Consider the following 21,324-nt stretch of genomic DNA (forward strand, 5'->3'; position numbering starts at 1 on the left):
AACTTCCGTCGTCTGTCACCTAAAACAAATGAGTTCGTGGGAAGTTATCAAGCCGGCTTCATCAACGGCCGGTCGACAACGGACCAGATCTTTACCGTACGGCAAATCCTCCAGAAATGCCGTGAATACCAGGTCCCAACGTACCACCTGTTCATCGACTTCAAAGCGGCATACGATAGTACCGACCGCGCAGAGCTATGGAGAATCATGGACGAAAACGGTTTTCCTGGGAAGCTGACTAGACTGATTAAAGCAACGATGGACGGTGTGCAAAACTGCGTAAGGGTTTCGGGTGAACTATCCAGTTCATTCGTATCTCGCCGGGGACTGCGACAAGGTGACGGACTCTCATGTCTACTCTTCAACATCGCGCTGGAAGGTGTGATGCGACGAGCCGGGCTCAACAGCCGGGGAACGATTTTCACAAAATCCGGTCAATTTGTGTGCTTTGCGGACGACATGGACATTATCGCTAGAACATTTGGAACGGTGGCAGAACCCGAGCAGGAGAAACTAGCTGAAGAATAACAAACTCAGGTATGGAAAACCGAATACCTACAACCTGAATGAGGTATTAAGAAGCCCTGCATAAGAGGTAAAATACCTAAAATAATAACTGATGTGTTTCCTGTGCATAACACGCGAATAATGACTTCAGGTATGGTAACACCTAAATAATAATCGGTGATTTTTCCATACAAATAGTGATTTTGCCATAATTGAATAATACCTAAATCAGTCCTCAAAACCAAAATAATAACTCGTTGAGGTATTCTATCAATACCTACAAAATACCAAAATAAGTTATTTTTAATACCTGGACACCCGAGCAGGAATGAATAACTGACACATAACTGGAGCATACCAAAGTCAGGTATCATACCAAAACCAAGTATTTATCGGTTGTCCAGGTATTGAAAATAACTTATTTTGGTATTTTGTAGGTATTGATAGAATACCACATCGAGTTATTATTTTGGTTTTGAGGACTGATTGAGGTATTATTCAATTATGGAAAAATCACCATTTGTATGGAAAAATCACCGATTATTATTTAGGTATTACCATACCTGAAGTCATTATTCGCGTGTTATGTACAGGAAACACATCAGTTATTATTTTAGGTATTTTACCTCTTATGCAGGGCTTCTTAATACCTTATTCAGGTTGTAGGTATCCGGTTTTCCATACCTGAGTTTGTTATTCTTCAGCTATTTTCTCCTGCTCGGGCAACCGACCAATACCTGGTTTTGGTATGATACCTGACTTTGGTATGCTCCAGTTATGCGTCAGTTATTCGTTCCTGCTCGGGAACTGTACACCCGCCTGAAACGCGAAGCAGCAAAGGTCGGACTGGTGGTGAATGCCTCAAAAACAAAGTACATGCTGGTAGGCGGAACCGAACACGACCGGATCCGTCTGGGTAGTAATGTTACGATAGACGGGGATACTTTCGAGGTGGTGGAGGAATTCGTCTACCTCGGATCCTTACTGACGGCTGTCAACAACGTGAGCCGTGAAATTCGGAGGCGTATCATCAGCGGAAGTCGGGCCTACTACGGGCTCCAGAAGAAACTGCGGTCGAAAAAGATTCACCCACGCACCAAATGCACCATGTACAAAACGCTAATAAGACCGGTGATCCTCTACGGGCACGAGACATGGACCATGCTCGAGGAGGACCTGCAAGCACTCGGAGTTTTCGAGCGACGCGTGCTAAGAACGATCTTCGGCGGTGTGCAGGAGAACGGTGTGTGGCGGAGAAGAATGAACCACGAGCTCGCTGCACTTTACGGCGAACCCTGCATCCAGAAGGTGGCTAAAGCCGGAAGGATACGTTGGGCAGGGCATGTTGCAAGAATGCCGGACAACAACCCTGCAAAGCTGGTGTTTGCAACGGATCCGGTTGGCACAAGAAGGCGTGGAGCGCAGAGAGCACGATGGGCGGACCAGGTGGAGCGTGACTTGGCGAGCATTGGGCGCGACCGAGGATGGAGAGCAGCAGCCACAAACCGAGTATTGTGGCGTACTATTGTTGATTATGTCTTGTCTTAATGATGTTGAACAAATAAATGTATGTATGTATGTTGCTTGCTGATGCAGCTCCCCGAACTGAAATTCATGGGAATCGAAAAAAAACATTACCCACAAGGGAGAAACGAATCTCTTTTGCCCGAGTCTCTTTTTCGCACTCAGTTCAGGTATCGAACCCCACTCCCGTAAGGATCTGAATCAGTGACATTTCTAATGCTGAATAGAATTGTCGCATTATTTATACTCAGAAAATATGAAAGTACCACTTTCACTGCAGATAATCATTATACCCCTAATTCCCCTAAGGTAGAACATCGGTCGGTCGGCCGTATTTAAAAAAGGGTTTCTGTATTGTTCTGAAACTCGCGCGTGCATACAACAACAGTTCAAGGGGAAGTTGGAAGCGCAAGATTCCGGGGGATCATTCTCCTCGCTTTCTTTGAGCTTGAGGAATTCCGAGAAATCTCGGTACAAAAGATCATCAGCAGGGTTCTTTCTATTCGGTCTCCTTTTTTCCTTCCATCACGCATTCAAGAGACCCCCATCCAGGCGGCATCAAAAGTATCAAGCTACGTGCACTCAGGGAGCAATATTTATCGCTCCCGATTAGTCGTTAATTAGTCACAGTTTATGTCATACATTATTGTCTTGTTAATTACAGAATGATAAATTTGCGCACAACTTTCTTATAACACGGAGCGCGAGAGATTTCGCACCGCCTTTGGACATGCATGGGCACGGGTTGTTGTCGTTGGAAGGAATGTCAGCTTCGTTGCGTCCTGTATGGTGTTCCTCTGCGGCAGCTCACCAGATTACGATCGTCGTGATCCGCCAGTTCAAAGCTATATCGTCGTCGTCGTCTCGTTACGCCAACCACCAGCCTGCAGCCCTACTGTATGGGAATACAGCCGCATAGTGCCGCCTTGGTCGTGTAATCGATATAAAGTAAAACACGAAAAAACTACACATTAACTCCTCTAACTTGATTAGATACGGAAAATTGATTTTTGTCACGATTTTCCTCTGTATTCATAATGAATGAAACTTATGCGGCACGGCGGAGGCAGCGGTCGGCCGCGGTGGTCGTCCCTAGTTTCCACGCGCGGGAACTTTATTTTGAAGCTTCCTGCCCTTCTGGGCGCCAAATAGTGCTGCTACTCTTGCTGGTGCGGAAAAAATGCTTCCATTAGACTGCAAACAAATTTGCTTCACTTTTCGATTGGTTGTTAGGGCATAGTTTTACCCGGGCCCCCAAACGGTTCCTTCTCTGTTCCTTTGCAGAGGTATTTCTGAGGAGACACACGTACATTTCTCGCAACCGTTTGCTACCTTCCGTCGTCGTTTTTGTTGTTCGGTGAAACAAAATCGGCGCAAATTACTCTCTCCCCTCGGAGTCATTGGAATCTATGAAGTGACTTGGTAAGCTCCTTGGCTATGAACAGAGGCTCTCAAACTTGTAAAGAATTGTTCCATTTTACATATTTATAAGGATCTACGGCAGATAATCAGATACTGCAGACGATACCGATCACAGATCCCACACTCGCGTCTCCTTCACTCTTTCGCTATACCGATGTGTGCCAGGCCTGTTCACTTTTTTTTTTTGAATGTTCTCCTTTTTTCAAGTCCATTCCCATTTTTTGTTTGGTATCCAAAAAGAAATAACTGGTCAATATTTCAGCCAAATCCATGAAATTTATTAGGGCTGTTCGGGCTCGCTTGGAAGTTAATCATCAATGTTTACTTCTTTTCCCGATCAGTCTAGATAGCTGTGTAGTGTCGGTAGCGGTTGTCTCAATTTGCTAAGAATAACACTACGGGCCGCCTGATCCAGTGGTAAGAGTCCACTAAATAGGTGACCCCTAATTCATGGTGTTATGCGGCTTTATGCTTACTGTGCCAAGGAATGAATTATAAAAAAAATACACAAACGGAAACTGTGTAGAATTAGGGCGTGCTCCACAGTATTACGCCCTTACTGCGCTAACCGTAGCAATGGTGCAGTGGACCTTACGTTTCTCCGAGATAATCAGTTGCCCTACTTAAGTCTCAAATTTGAGGCTAAATAAGGGCGGGATTATTCAAATGTTGTAAATTAGCTTACATTACTACCTATATGGGTTCGCCAATGGCGGTTTTCAATTGACACCGATTTGGTTTGCCATTGATGTTTCCTTTTTGTGCAATGATTGTGAAGAGTGTAACCCTGTCTAGTTTGGGTAGTGGCTACGGCTAGGAAACCTCAGATCAATTTTCAGCGTAAAAAGCGTGCGTAGCCCAAGTGGCTCTACTTCAAAAAGTTCATTTTCGTAGGGTAACTTCTGTATAGTTTACCTTGTGAACCCAGTTTTGCTTCTTGCATTATAAATGAAGTGCCGTGCTTCGAACATGCTATATCTTAGTATGTTTCAACCTTTCCTTATGGATGCCTTCAAGCAAGCTCTTGTATTCAGCATCTTTTCGCTGATATTTGGCAGTATTGCTTCGATGGTTACATTATCTGAAATAGCTCAAACATTACTTTGAGATGCATCAGTTTGATGGATTACTTAGGTACATAGTACAGTTCATGGATAACTTAACATAGAATTGCACCTAACCCAACTCTGCATTAGCAGAATTTGTCATGAGTTGACTGAATGGCATGTGTCAGATGAGGAGTCTCCATTTGTCTTTCTTTGCACTTTTTAATGTTCCTTCGCAAAATTTGCGTATTCATGCGTCCCTGCTCAATAAACTAGGGAACCTGTACTAATTGATTGCGAGCACATTTTATAGATAACTCGCTTCCATTGCTACTCCAAGAGAGTTTCATTGTGGTTTTGTACCTACAACGCCCTCCATTGTGGTATACCATAACTATGAAAGAAGCTTGTCCTCTGCGGTCTGTGCGGACCGCAAGAGGTATTCCTGAATGGAACTCTGATCTGTTCAAGTTCAAAATATCTTCGGATAAACCAGTCTTTTGTATAGTCACGAATCTCTAGCTTCCGCCAGAGAATTATAGCTATATAATTGACTTAGTGTGCACTAAAACGCTCTGCTTACTTCAAATCTCCAGGAGCAAATGGTGTTTTGTCTTATTTTTCTCCAGAGGGATTTGAGTATTTCAAACATGTTTTGAACTCTTGTAGTTCTCTATAGGGTATTTTCATGGCTTGAAATTACTCCATTGTTTTATCTCGAAAGGGTACGTGCGTTGTATAAAGAAGGAATGAGTTCCTGATTACCTCGTTCTTTCTGAAATGCTTGAAACGCATTGTCGATTACCACATCTGTGATGTTCGTCTGGCTGACATGGCTATTCATGTGAACTCACATGCCTCCCAATTTGGGATGTCCACAGTGACTCTTTTACACGAAGTTGTATACGTTTTCAAGAAAATACTCGCTCGAACGTAGTTTTTGCTTGGGTGATTTCTTGAATATTGAGGAAGCTATCGATGCCGTGCCTTTCAATGTTATACTGAAAGTCGCATGACGTCACAAGCTACCTCCAATGAGCTATAGGCTCTCTTTACGCTTATGCGTTTTACAGTGTCCTTTTCAGGGCACTGATTAAACCCGTTGTGGTATGGGCTATGAGCTCTCGTTGCGCTTATGCGCTCATTCCCTCTTCTAGGGTACTCCTTCCTATTTCATCACCTTCCCCTTTCCCTTTCCTAATTGCCATCTTTTGTTCCATGCTCCCTCAGGTAAATGATGAAATAGGCTTATATGTATGGTGATGGCACAAATGTCCCAAATGGAGGATAACGTGCCTCTGGAGCCGGCCTTCTGATTCCCTATAACGATGTGTACCAGGCCTGTCCACTTTTTTTTTTAATGTTCTCGTTTTTTCAAGTCCATTCCCATTTTTTATTGGTATCCAAAAAGAAATAACTGGTCAATATTTCAGCCAAATCCATTAAAATTAAGAGGTGCATCAAATCTATTTTGTGTTTATGACTATTTTCGAATTTCAAAATATCATAACTACACTAAAGCTTGTCAAAAATTAATTCTTTTCCACAAATTGAAAGATATACTTGTCTGTTACAAGTTCTCCGAATAACGCACAGGGGAAGGTGGGGTAATACGCACCCCCTAAGCAAACGTGGCCCTGTAGCTAAGATTAAGATGATTTTATGGGTGTTTTGCATTTTGAAAGTAAGTTTACTTAAATTTATTTGACTTAGAGGCGAACACGATGAAATTGCCACACAGAAAATATTGTAAAACTTTTGATTGCGTTCGTCAAAATAGCTTATTTTTTTACCATGAATAGTATATTATGTGTAGCTAATACCATAAAATTTTCATTAAAATCGGTTGAGTATTGGCGCATATATTGTCGATATCATAAAAAGAGATTTCAGAAAACTTGTACACCCATTTCAAAAAATTACTTAGGCTATAACTTTTTTTTTACACCATCAAAACGTTTAAAAATTTCACTCGATATTCTTAACATAGTATCAATCAAGTGGTAAAAATTTGATCGAAATCGGTTCAGTACTTTTTCTAGTAAATATCCAAAACTCAAATCGCTTCATGGTAAATTTTAGGTACTTTTTGACCATTTTTAGTTTCGCGTGCACTATTTTGACTGTAGAACTGGTAACACTGTCCCGATTTTTATAAAACTTTGACAGTGTAAACTTGTTGTGTTAAACTGTTTACAGTGAAAATTTCAGCCATTTTTGTTGAGTACTTTCAAAGTAAGAGCAGTTTGAATTTCACTATACCAAAAACCACATCTGCTTATTGTGACATAGTGCGACATATATGGCTATAACTTTTTAACGGTATGATCAAATTGAATGAAATTTTGACAAACTACTTCTACATACATACTTTACGCACAAAAAAATGTTCATTGAAATCGGTTCAGTATTTTTGGCGCCAGCGTTGAAACGGCAAAAAAGTGATATTTTCTAAAATGTTTGTTTGTACAAGATTCTCAAGTGGCAATTTCCTTGTTTCAACGATATCTCCGCCATTACTCAACCGATTTTAATGAAAATTTTATGGTATTAGCTACACACAATATACTATTCATGGTAAAAAATAGCTATTTTGACGAACGCAATCAAAAGTTATACAATATTTTCTGTGTGACAATTTCATCGTGTTCGCCCTTTACGTCGACGGAAAGATTGTGAGAATATATTCGACGAGAAAGGCACTATCACCACTAGGTGGATTAATTTGGGGTTTTCAAGTCCATTCCCATTTTTTGATTGGCATAAAAAAAATAACTGGTCAGAATTTCAGCCAAATCCATTAAAATTAACAGGTACATCAAAATCTATTCTGTGTTTATGACTATTTTCAAATTTCAAAAAATCATAACTACACTAAAACTTGTAAAAAAATAATCCTTTTCCACAAATTGAAAGATATACTTGTCTGTTACAAGTTCTCCGAATAACGCATACCAATAAAATCAAAGGAGTGTTCTGGTCTGACTTAACGCCGACCATTTGTAATCTGAAAAACCTTAAAAAGTTGAATTTTCTCTGCTACACACAATGTACGTATTAATCTGGATATCCTAAAACGGCATCATATTATCTATTGTTTTATGGTTATTTGCTTCTTTGACATCAATGCTGTTGGATTTGAGTAAAAAAATATTAAAATTCTGGAAAGTCAAATATGTACGTCCCAAAAACTAACATTGAACGTTTTGCCGCCTTTACGACAATGATGCTGAATGAATTTTATTTTTAATGCTTGTTGATTTCTTAAGTAGTTGTGTTTTTTTATTCTTTATCACTTAACCTAATTACAGCTCTATTGTCCATTAGGGCACTACGTGAGCGATTTCAATTGACAGCTGCATTTACATTTTGTACAGCGTCTAGATGTATATTCTATTCTACTTTATCGGACTGTTTGCCTTTCTGCTGCTTTCACTTTTCTACTATATACCTACAACGTGATTGCCTCCAAAAAGCTAGTTTTTAGGCCACATTTGACTTTCACGAATTTTAGTAATTTTTGCTCAACTCCTACAGCATTGGTGTCAAAGAAGCAAATAACGAAAAAACATTGGAGAATATAATGTCGTTTTGAAAAATCCAACTTATTAAGCATATTAGGGTGTTCCAGAACGAAATCTATCAAAAAATCAACTTTTTAAGGTTTTTCTGATTACAAATGTGATAATTACACATGTTTCCTTCAATTTTATTGGCACACGTTGTTCGGAGAAGTTGTAGCAGACAAGTATAGCTTTCAATTTCTGCCGAAAGAATTAAGTTTTGACATGTTTTAGAGTAGTTATGATTTTTTGAAGTTCAAAAATAGCCGAAAAACACAAAATTGATTTGATGCACCTCTTAATTTCAACGGATTTGGCTGAAATTTTGACCAGTTACTTCTTTTAGGATGCCAATCAAAATATGGGGGCGGACTTGAGAATCAGAGAACATTTTTGAAAAGCTGGACAGGCCTAACCTACATGGTAGAAGGATGAGCACAAGGATGATGGATGGCCGTTGTTCCTTTCCAGTCCGATTGGGGGTCCATTATGAGTAGCAGTTCGCCGATGTTCAGGTATCCGGGTCCGTTTGAGCCACGGGGCTCAGAAGTGGGTCAGGGTCAGTGCCAGTTGCTCTCAGGGGAAGAGCAACTGACGAAAAATTGCAAGTGCCGGGGCTGGGAATCAAACCCATGACCATCCGCATATGAAGTGAACGTGTGACCAACTACGCCACGGTCCCCGGCTGGGTAGTTGTATTGTTTGGGGTTCGTTCAAATATTACGTAACGCCAAGGGGGGAGGGAGGGGGTCTAGCTCTGTGTTACGCTTCACACAAAATTTCAAAAATTCCCATACAAAACTTGTTACGTGGGGGAGGGAGGGGGTCTAAAATTGTCAAATTTTGCGTTACGTAATATTTGAATGAGCCCTTGGAGGAGATAACTACCGAATTTGTAAACCCTGATTTGAGAAACCCTGGCGTAAGGCTTCGGCCATCCAGCCAGCCAGCCAGCGCTGTAGATCCTCCGGTTAGGCGGAACGCGGCTTCAAAGAAAGGTGGTTTTGATTTTCTGCACGACAACAACGATGACGACGAAGGAAGAGCTGTTGCGGTTCGGTCGGGTGGCAACCCTGAGGAAGCGAAACACATTTTGTTTTAATTTGCCATTCAACTAGGTAGAGGTAGGTATAGGCACATACTGGCTGGTGCTGGGATATTGTCGCACCGTCCGATGTTAGTGTTGTGTCGCGCGTTTCTGCCTTCCTGAATTTGTCATAATTTATGAGACGTATTCTTTGCGGACTACGTCAGTGACGCCGGCATTCTACTGGGTGTGGTAGGATGTGACTGTGGAATAAGTACCGAATGGTGGGCGGTGGGTTAGGATTTATTACTTAAATAATTGATTTTCTTTGCGACGCTATGCAGTTCCGACCATAAGATTCTTAGGAAGAGTGTAATGCGAGCTGCGGTGAAGATGATTATTATCACAGATAACAGACGTTCATGCTAACATTTGTGTGTAAACCCTTTCAACAGCCATTTCAACAAGAAAATCAAGCTGGCAACCATTTAAGGACAAGGTATTTGGAGTACATTGTTCAAAATTTCTAGAGCATCGTTTTTTAGAACCGTTGAACGGATTTGGATTGAAAGGCATCACGCTGTTGACAACCACTGAACAATTGGCGAGATGCATTTTCATCCAAATCCGTTCAACGGTTCAAAAAACGGTGCTCTAGAAAATTTTAGCTATGTATTCCAAATACCTTGTCCTTAAAGATGGCGTAACGATCGTAGTCATCACGCTTGAGTACAAATGACAAACGCAAATAATTTCTATTTTTTGCAAATTATTTCTGTTAGAAAGCAATTACTGTTGCAATTCGTTGTACAGATGGAAGCAGTGAGCAACGTATTTGGTTTTTACCAAGGTGTTTACAGGTTTTACACAGATTTTGAGTTAAAATTTTGTTCTAGGATAAACATCTGCTTCCGGTCATTTTCTTGTTACTTAATACAACATTACTTAATAACATTTTATTATAATGCAAGCTTGCTATTTTGTAAAACCATTCGAAAAATGATGCGATTCGCTTTCGACAACGAATACGTTCAGGGCTGTTACAAAAGTGTCGATTTGAAAACCGCAAAATCCGCTCCAGGCCATTTGAAATACGCGCCGAGGTCATCAAATCCGCGCCAGTACAAAACATATAGCTTTGATGACTCCAACTCATTAAAAGCCAGAATTTTTAAGAGAAAATCAATTGATCAATTAATAAATTGATTTTTAATTACTAATCCATGACTTTGTATATCTAATTCTGCATTAAACAAGAGTTTAAACATGTTGCAAACAGGCTAGTTGTCTTTTAATTGTAATAAAAAAAGTTTTGGATCAATAATTCTTCGACTGCTTATCAATCAGGGTGTCTGTCTACTATTTAACGAGAAAAAAAACAGCAGTTTGACGAATCGTTTGAAGTAATTTATAATCAACATTATGGTAGAAATCCTGAATTCCCAAAAGATCATTTGAGAGAACGGCAAGAAAATTTTCAGAAACTTTTTGAGACATACATGGATTACTTTCTGCAGAAACTTGGTTTTGTTAAGATACAAATGGAGTAATTCTAGTGAATTTTTTTGATTGAATCACCACTAAATTTTATTCCTTATGGCGATATTTATGAAATGTTCTGAACATTAAGCAAGAGATACTTCGAAAGTATAAATTCATTGGATCATTTATGATAAGAGTTTTTGGTCACACCACATTCTTGGAAATCAGGATTGGATGGATATTTCAGCAAAATGTTCTTAGTCTAAGGATTTCAAAATCTCCAACAATTTTGTCAAGTATTTTCAATAATAAAAATCTCTAAAAATTCTACCAAGAAACCCTTTAATAACTGTGCCTCTCTCAACGGGTGCCCCGATCGAAAATCATAGTTTTAGCAAAACAATCGCAAGTAGTAATAACTGATTCAGGAATTTCGTCAATTCCGTAATTCTGAAATGTATCCATAATGAATCAAGAAATTCTTGCATGTTTAAAAAATCGCTAGAAATTTCTTATGATTAACATTCTATCCAGAGTTTTTGAAGTTTTTCTATGGATTTATCTAAGAATGTAACCATAAAAAGCTCCTGGAAGTCTTAACTGTTTTTTATTTTGATTTCTTACGACACACACTGTTACGTGTGTCCGCAACCGACAAGGAGAAGACGATGTTTCTGGTTTTTAATACGTTTGTATTTGATCGCATAAAAATTCCCTGCAAATATAGACGTTATGTTAGTTGGTTTACAATGTGTGTGTTTACCCCGTTTTCTTACATTTAGTATTTCTTCTCCTTCTTTCTTCACCTTTCCTCAATTCGCGTTTAGATAATAATCCACTCAAGTGTGCTAATTATGGAGATAAACACATTTATGATATAATTATTATTGGATTTAGAAATTTATGAATCCTTACCAGGCAATAACGTGTATTGTTAGAAACCTGCCGATAGAAGCCACCAGCTACTGTCTGGATAGCTTCGTGTGAGTATAGTCTGTGGTAGGATTTAGTTTAAATTAGAACATATTTCAATTCAACAGCATGTTCCTTACCTTATTTATATAGAATAACAAATTATAATAATAAATATTTGTTCAATAGCGATCTTAATCTAGGATAATTAACGAATTCATTTGTTCGATATCAACAATTCACCGACTCATTCTACCTAGCTAAACCACGTTCTCCAGTCTCACAATCGTTTTTCTATAAGGCATTTTATGAGACGTTTCAAAACAGCTGTTTTTTGAATGTTTACCAGTTTTGAAGTCCAACCGGTGGGCCCATTTATTTACATTTTCGCTAGCATAACATGTGATACAGGCCCATCCAATAAACGAGGTTCATTTATTTGCAAAAATGCGTCAATCCGCCCACTATAATTAATACCCGTAGACCGTGAGGATGTTTTTTTTCATCGGCTAGTGACATAATGCAGCTCGGGGTTTGGAACATGCCACATTAGAAACCGAAACATCTCTGCCAGCAAAACTCTGATTTGCGCTCACCACATGTTATGCTACTTTTCGCGAAAACAAAAACATCAAATGTAAACAATAACAATGAGCGGCCCACCGGTAGAACGTCTCGTAAAATAGCTTATTGTCAGAGCTACTGACAACTACCTACTTCTGCACAGGGCGGATCGATCGAGTCGGCGCACATAACACACACAGTCTACCAAACCAATGATTTTCTTTACAAGATTACAGTGACTCCACACCGATGAATCACCCACAGTTTATGAATCAGCTGGCTTTAAATAACAAAATCGCACGGTAACCTGTCACAAAACATCTAAAAAGTATTTTTACAGGGTAAATCCTTGTGTATATCGAACATCACAATAGTTGTTACAGCGCGGAATCCGATTTTGCTTCCGACATCAACGAAATTTTTTTGTTTTTTTATTCTTAATCACTTAACCTAATTTACAGCTCTTTTGTCCACTAGGGTACTACGTGAGCGATTCCAATAGGACGCTGCACTTCCACTTTGTACAGCGCCTAAATGTATTCTTTTCTATTCTACTGTATTGAACTGGTTTGCCTTTGTGCTTCTTTCATTCTTCTACCCTGTCCATGATAGAATGATGAGCACGATGATGCTGATGTTCCTTTTCCAGTCGGATTGGGGGTCCATTATGAGTTGCGGTTCGCCAATATCCAAATTTCGGGTCCATTAGAGCTATATGCTCTAATGGGTCAGGTGCCAGCTGCTCTCGGGGGGAAAAGCAGCTGACGAAAAATTGCAAGTGCCGGGGCTGGGTTCGAACCCATGACCATCCGCTTATGAAGCGAACGTGTGGACCACTGCGCCACGGGCCCCGACAACCAACGAAAATTATCGGCGTGATTTTTATGCTGTCAATGTTAACATTTTTTCAGCCGCTTTTGCAAGACGTGTGAATGTTGTCAATAAGAAACATAGGTACTGACAATTATGACGTTTCTAAACGACTTTTCAAGGAAAAATTAAGTTTCAACTAACTCTATCATGTTGAATCAGCGTGTTTTTGAAGGAAAAGTGCTGTGAAATAGTTACTTCGCCTAAAAAATTGAGCAAAACACCTGATTCATAAAATGTAGGAAAAACACGGGCAAAAACCCAGCTGACATTTTGCCTTTTTTTTATTTTCAACAGTTTTTGTAGGAGATTTTTTTTATTTTTTTTTTTACTTAATCATTTATTTGAGGCTCATGCGCCATTTGGCATAACGGAGCCGAATTCATTTGAAACTTTTTTTTTTGTAAAAGATGTTTAGCATTCTAAACCTGAATGACCATCAACCGATTCGATACCATTTCGTACGTTGTTATCGCAGCCGAAAACTTGGTGGAGGGCGTATCAAGAACAATCATTGACCGAAGCACATTTTTTCATATTCTGGGGTTACGCTGATTTTAAAATGTGTGATGAGATAGAATAAAACAGCTTTTGAAAGAATGTTGGTGGCCACAACTAAAACCTAAAAGAGGTTTCTGATGAAGTCACCGTCTTATTCATTCGGACTTTATGTTACGCTACAAAGAGGTGATGCTTGATACCACCATAGGAGAGTAGCAAGCAACGATTTGAAAACGTTGCTGGACCCTGATAATCAATAATTGACTATGAAAAACCTTAAAAACTCTTCGATGCCAGTTTTACGATACCTTTTAGCGTGAACGAAGTTTTCAGGCGCATGCTTATAGAATGTATCAGTATATGCCAAGTTGGAGTTTTTTTTTGTCTTTAAAGTAGATTACATCCTCTGAAGTGCTGGAATCGATTCAGATTTTTGGATTTCTTTTTTCACTCATGTGTTCTAGGATGGTGGTTCTACAGCCATAGAGACGTATAGTGTCATGAGCTATACGAAATTTGCGAAAAAATTTGACGATAGTGTCTCTGCTGATTCAAAAATTGCGGTTTCCCGCATTCTTCTAGAAAGACAAAATTTTAACATTTTTCATTATATTAAACGAGCAAAGTGTTCGTGAATTTGAAGTATAGACATAACCCTACTATTTGGTTTTGACTACATTGAAAAAATATGAATTATTTTCTTCTGTATTGATATTTTATGTTGCAAAATCCCTTAGATGATTCATACGTGTGGGATCAGTGCATGTAAAATTTGACTACAAAATTCAACCAAATGTTTCTCCAAAATTTCCGGTAGACGTATGTTTGCAAATTCCACAAAAAAGATTTCAGAATCACCAAGAAGCAATTATTTCCGAAATCTTGCCATTCTATCCAAAATTTTAAAATTGATTTCGGGGTTAAAACAGAAATAACTTCAATAGCTTGACTAAGAAATTCAAAAGAGAATCTTCTCAGTTCAACAAATACGATGTACGTTTTCATCCTTGCTCGCTTTATCAACCACCCGTACGAATAGCACACGAACAGACTCGACGCTGATCAGCATTGTTGGTTGCTCCTTTTCGCCGTTGAGCTGTTGCGTTCCAGGCAAGCCTGTCGTTTCATCCCTTTCGATGCTTTTCGTTCAACTTATCGCGAAGCATCGTAGGCTGGAAACGTTATTGGTGTGGTGTCGGTACATGCGAATGTTGCTTATGTCTGCGTGTCGAGCGTTCGTGTCGTACACTCAGCGAAGTAAACTATACCGAATTTCATCAAAATACCTTATGAAATTTAGCCATAAATGTAAAGTATGGATGCCATAATAATACCTTATGAAAATTGAACATGCTTATTATGACCTAATTACATAAGATAAACTTATGAAAAGAGCAGAAAAATCACAAAGTGATGCAGACTGGCATCGATCCATGAACGTCGAGATCACTGAGCTCGTGCCCAACCCACGCGGCTATCGGCGCTTGAGAATATCGTGTTGCTAAATTTGTATAAAAGCCAAACTGTGAGTTGATTCTGCGTCGTAGACCGATCTTATGAAAATCGTTCTGACCGTTATGAATTGTTTAAAGGCTATTTCATAAGTTAGACATAATCTTAGGTTTATTTTCCTGAGTGTAGCTTCTAAAATCAACCCATTCGGTGTTGTTCGGCTGTTCGGGTGCGCATGTAGCGGCACTGACAGATGTGTGAAAATCGTTTGTGAGTTACATCATGTTCGTTTTGCCACTTCTTTGCCTCTGGTAATCGCTGAGCAGAGTACAGTTCAATCGCAAGCGATAAAAATACAATTGATAAGTTGATTGAGCATTCGTGAGGTGAAAATTTGCATCATTTTTATAATGTAATAATGTTATAGAGTGTAACATCAAATTTTGCGCCAATTCCGACCAGTTTATTACCTCTTGAACAAAAATGTAACAACGCTTAAAATATTTTTTGATAATTAATTTTGTTGTAGAAAATCAGAAAAATTCTCCAATAATTGTATCTGTATTTGAATATTGAAAAACATCCAACAATTCTGTTAAAAATTTTTCAGTTAATAAGATTTTTTTTCGAGTTAATCGTTAACTAGTTAATATATTTTCTATCTTTTTAATCAATAAAGTTCGGAATTTTACAAACTAATAAAATATAAAAATTGAAAAACGATTTTAGCCATTTCTGTTGTATGAATGCGAAAACTTTTTTTTTCACAGATTTGGAGATCAAAATGGAACAAAATCGCAAAACTTGGTATGAAAAGCTCTTTGCTCACTCGCGAAACTTATGATTTGCATCTTTACTGTATTGTAGATGCTACGAACCCTGTCATACAATAGTGCAATCTAATTATTTCTTAACATTTTACATATCTTCAAGTGGTTGAATTCATGTCCTCATCGACGATTTCTGTCATTACTAAAGGTCACGTTCAACAGAAATACCTACCATTTCCTCCGAGTGACAAATTCCAACAGCTTTCCTCCCGTCGTCGGTCCGCATACAACAATCGAAATCGAAAGTTTCCGAATCCCATAAAAGGACTTGCAATAGTAGCACGTCTAGTACAAGCTACTAATTGTTTTCTCGCGCGCCGACCGACAGCCGCCAGCAGGATCTCCACCGCGGCGTGAATGGCGCGAACTCTCGCGTATTTTCACGCGCGACTTTGCGCCACACCGCGCCCTTCGTCGTCGGTCGTCGCTGAACCAATTCGTGATCAATTTGAAGGCAAACCGGGAGAGAACGCGGCGCAATCGAAACGTGCCAATTCGTGGCACGTTGACAAAATCGGGATCAATTATCAAGTTCTGCCACTCGGAGGCCGCAGGTCATTACCAGAATCGGCCTGTCACAGCTCTCTGGCTGCGCAAATATATCGACCAACCGACATGGTGCTGCGACAAGCTAAGCTGCTGCATTCCTAAATTGAAACGAGAAAAGTCGAGCGCGCCCGCTCTTATATTGAATTAATTTAATTTAATTATTATTCAAAAGTAATAATAAAATAAACAAATCGTTCATTACATTTCTATCACGATTTCCGATCCACGTCACGGTGGCGGCAGCAGCGAGCGAATTGTCGACAGCTGTACAGCAACGGTAGTTGCTAGTGTTGTTCAGTGCTCAGAAGTGTCGGTTTCCTGAAAGATTTGCCTAGGCTACACCACCAGGGAGCGAACTGGGAGTAAAGGTGCCAGACGCTAACTTGGCGGCACCCAATTTAGATAATCTCTCCTGGGACCAGGTGTGGGGTGGGTCACTGAAACGAACAAAAGCAACTGTTTCCTCTTGTTTGACGACGATCGGAATGGGTTGTACCCGCCATCGTAAATACAACCCTATATTGCTGTGTCGATGCAGGCGATACACACAGAATGTATTATGATGACTGCTTTTCAGAACCGTAAGAAAAACAAGTAAAAACTGTTTGTTTTTCTATATTAACGCCATTTTTCAATTAATTGCAATGTGCATAGCCCTTATTTCAGAAGTTCTGATAATGGCTAGGACGAATTCTATAGGCAGCACGAATGTGATTCTTGTGCGGCTTTTTCTTTTTGCCTTTTTCGTACACCAAAGTGTGCGGAAAGGCTACATGTTCACTCAAAAAAAACAATTTTCAATAGAAGGCTCGCAGAGTCAAGTCACATAAACCAATCAACACAGTTCGACAAATTTAGATAATGTGTGTATGTATGTGTGTATGTATGCATTAGAGTGGGTCAACAAAGTCGATTTTTTGGAATAAAGCTTCTTCGATTCCTTTTAGCGTCCAAAACAACTGTGCAAAATTTGGGAGTGATTTGATACTTCTTCGTGCTCCACATTGCGATTGAAATTTGTATGGAATTTAGTATTGGAAAACGTGCTTTTTTGCATTTTCCTCATAAATTGATTTTTTTTCTAAAACGATCTAACTAATAATATTGAAGTATAGCCTAGGATATGCCGAAAAACTTTGCCGAAGACCGCAAAGTGATCCGATACTTGTGAAAAAAGTTATAACGTGCAAATTTCCCGGTGGTGCTTAATATTTAACATGTAAAGGAATAACATTAACCCTAAAAGGGATACCTGGGGTCCATTGGACCCCAGGCGCCTTTCAGAGCTCGTCTTTGATGGAACACACTCAGCGAGGTGACGAAACTGAGGCCATGAAGGTATCCCTTTTAGGGTTAATAATAAAATCTCAATTTTTGGCCTAAGTTACCAAGTGAATAACTTTTTTCACAAGTTGATTGCACAAGCATCGGATCACTTTGCGGTATTCGGCAAAGATTTTCGGGATATCTTAGGCTATACTTCAACTTCATTAGTTTGTAGATGAAAATGTTATTATTATTATTATTATTATGTTTATTTTTTAACTTCTGATTTTGAAAGAGGGAAAAGCCCCTTTGAGTGATTTCCTTACATTACGAAATCGTTCTCAAAAAGGCATAAAACCTCTTTTTCTTTTCAAAAAAACAGTAATTACAAAATAAAGAAAACTTAATATTAAAGGCTCATCCGGAATTGTTCCATGCCAGAGCCGACGACATCCAATGGGCCACCACACGTATGGAAATCAGGGGTCAAATACTTGATCGGAATCATCGGAATCGTATCCTAGGGAAGTGGTTTCTAAAAATAAAAAGGAAAAACAAAACAGCGAGCATCAAATTTGACAAGAAATTTCATTTAAATATTGATATACTATTTTTAAGATGGGCAGAAATTTAATGGCCAAAATATCTCGAACAGACACAGGAATATCATTGCTCAAGCAAACCATTCTATCCATAAGTTTTTGTCTAGGTAATTTATAACGAGGACATTCAAAAACAATATGATCTATATCTTCATATGATTTATCACATGCACAAAGATTAGAATCTATTATATTCATACGATAAAAATAATCATTACAAATATAATGATTAGACATTAATCTTGAAATAGAACAAACAAAATTACGTCCAACATCCAAGTTTTTAAACCAAGGATGATTCTTAATTCTTGGACAAATGGAATAACAATATCGTCCTTGTTCACTTTCGTTCCAAGAAATTTGCCAATTGTTCAATGAATATTTCTTCAGTTTGGAGAAATATTCATAGGAAAAAATATCACGATTATAAATTATTCCACGAAAAACACCTAATTTTGCCAAATAATCGGCTTGTTCATTGCCAAAAATACTACAATGAGCTGGAACCCAAACAAATTTTATAAAATAACCTCGAGAATTTAAATCATGTAGTAACCCTCTGATTGACAAAATTATATGGTTAGTTTTGAAATGAAAGTTTATTGAATTTAGAGCCAAAAGACAACTCAAGCTGTCAGAACACACCATGTATATGCTAGGTGTACAATTTTTAATCAAATTACATGTAAAATATAGAGCAATTAATTCAGCTGTGAAATTGGAACATGGGGATTCCAATTTATAAAAATGGACCAAATGCAAATTAAACACTCCAAACCCTGCAACACCGTCAATCATGGAACCATCTGTGTAATAAATTTTATCATTTTCAATCCCAATTAATTTTCGTTTAAATAACAAATTGGCAAATCGAGGATAATCCTGATGAGGAATGTGTTTCAACTCTTCAAGTAATGATAAGTCAATACAAGGACGATATGAATGGACACTCATACTATATTCATGAAAACCGGGGGAAGAATTTTGAACAACATTTTCTGTAGAACAGAAAATAAAAGAACTTAAAACTTTGCTAGAAGGATTGATTTCATTGAGTGTTTTTAATGTATCGATTAGTGGATGACTGATTGAAAAACAATGGATCAAAAATTTACTATTTAATTCATGAAAACGATTTTTGAGTGGAACAACACCAGCTAAAACTTCTACGGATTTTGTATGAGTAGAATTCAACAGTTTTAAGCAGATTCTTAAACATCGAAACTGAATTTTTTCAAGTTTGGAAAAATGTGCTTGTACAGCACATCCAAAAGCGAAACAACCATATTCCATAACAGAACGAATGGTTGTTTTATAAAGAGTTATCATATCAGTAGGATGAGCACCCCACCATGTGCCAGTGATTGTACGAAGAAAATTTATTCTTCTCGAACAAATTTTTTGAATATATTCAATATGTTTATTCCACTTCAATTTTGAATCAAACCAAATGCCAAGATATTTATATTCAAATACTTGTTCAATTTGATTATAATTCAAATATAAATCAATACCTACTGGGGTATGTTTACGAGAAAATATTATGAATTTAGTTTTTTGAGCAGAAAAACTGAAACCATTTTTATGCGCCCAGGTATTTATATTATCCAAAGAATTTTGCATAAAATGACGAAGAATTTCTCTATTTTTTCCACTAATAGAAATTACATTATCATCAGCAAACTGAATCAAATAACATCCATTAAGAATAATGGAAATCATGTCCCTTGTAAATAAATTGTACAAAAATGGACTTAAACAGGAACCCTGAGGAAGTCCAAAATAGCTATAACGTATCATTTTTGTAGATCCGTTATGGAAAAAGTGCATAATTTTGAAAGAAAACAAATTACACAGGAAATTCGAAATAATAAATGGTATTTAACAATCATTCATTTTCTCAAATAACAAATCTATCAAAACGGAATCATATGCACCAGACACATCGAGGAATGTAGAAACAACATCTAGTTTCTTATTGAACGCTAGTTCAATATGAGAGGTTAAAAGAGCAATACAGTCCCGAGTCCCACGACCTTTCCTAAATCCATATTGGGATGATGCAAAAATATTATTTTTTTCAGCCCATAGTTCAAGGCGGTTTAAAATCATTCTTTCCATTAATTTTCGAAGACATGATAATAAACTAATAGGTCTCCTACTATCTGCTGATGATGGATTTTTGTCAGGTTTTAGAATACTTATTACTTTAATAGATCGCCATTCAGAAGGAATAGTATTCTGAAATAGAAATGAATTATATAAAGAAAGTAAATGCATCTTCCCATCAAGTGGTAATTTTTTTAAAACAATAAATTATATGTTGTCAATACCTGGTGCAGTATTTTTGGTAATAGATAGGGCCAAATCCAATTCCTCGATGGAAAATTTGTCACAAAGATCCGGATAATAGTTATAACATTGATATTTTTTGAACGAAATGGAGGTAGGGACAAAATCAGGACAAATTTTTGAACCAAAATGTTCAATCCAATCTTCCGAATACTCCAATACAGGCGATGGAGGATTACTGAAATTTCTCAAATTTCTGGCAACAGACCATAATTGAGACAAAGATGTCTGCGAATCAAGATTTTGAACAAAATTTTTCCAATAGTTTCTTTTTTTGAATTTACAAACTCGGGTAAATTGAGCTTCAGTTTTACAATAAAAAAGATAATGGTCTCTAGATCCAGAATGTCTAAATTTTTTGAAAGCATTTGATTTATTTTTTAGAGCAATTGTACAATCATGATCCCACCAAAAAGAAGGATGTTTACTTTTGGGAGAACCTGGAGATAGTTTTTTTGTTTGGGATTTATACAAACATTGAATTAATAATTTTGAAAAATAATCATAATTTTGAATAGAAGAAAGTGATTCATCAAAACCAATTAAAGCAGAAGAGACTAAATCAGAAAATTTGACCCAGTCAACATTTTTTGTTAAATCAAAAACACAAGGTTCTTGGACAAATTTATCACGAATCGGATTCTCCATGGAAATTACAATAGGTAAATGATCGCTACCGTTTGGATCATTTATAATTTTCCAAGAAGATTTCAAGGATAAATTATTTGAACAAACAGATAAATCAATACACGAATGATGTGCAGGAGGAACAGCAATCCTCGTGAAAGACCCATCATTGAGAATGTTTAAATTTAATTCATCAATTAAATTCAAAATCAATGATCCTCTGCCATC

At 37.9% G+C, this 21,324-nt stretch overlaps 1 protein-coding gene and 1 long non-coding RNA gene across 3 annotated transcripts in view; one reads left to right on the forward strand and one right to left on the reverse strand.

Moving 5' to 3' along the window:
* The window catches only part of LOC134288220 (uncharacterized), an 837,108-nt gene that overhangs the window by 206,393 nt on the left and 609,391 nt on the right, over positions 1-21,324 (forward strand). The gene's annotated exons all lie outside the window — the stretch shown is intronic.
* On the reverse strand, positions 11,272-11,759 carry LOC134287176 (uncharacterized). Its single transcript, XR_009997093.1, has 3 exons — positions 11,624-11,759; positions 11,487-11,565; positions 11,272-11,419 (listed from the first exon to the last, which is right to left on the reverse strand). It is a non-coding gene; the product is annotated as an uncharacterized LOC134287176 (long non-coding RNA).

The sequence above is a fragment of the Aedes albopictus genome, chromosome 2 (genome assembly GCF_035046485.1).
Source record: "Aedes albopictus strain Foshan chromosome 2, AalbF5, whole genome shotgun sequence".
NCBI classification, from domain to species: domain Eukaryota; kingdom Metazoa; phylum Arthropoda; class Insecta; order Diptera; family Culicidae; genus Aedes; species Aedes albopictus.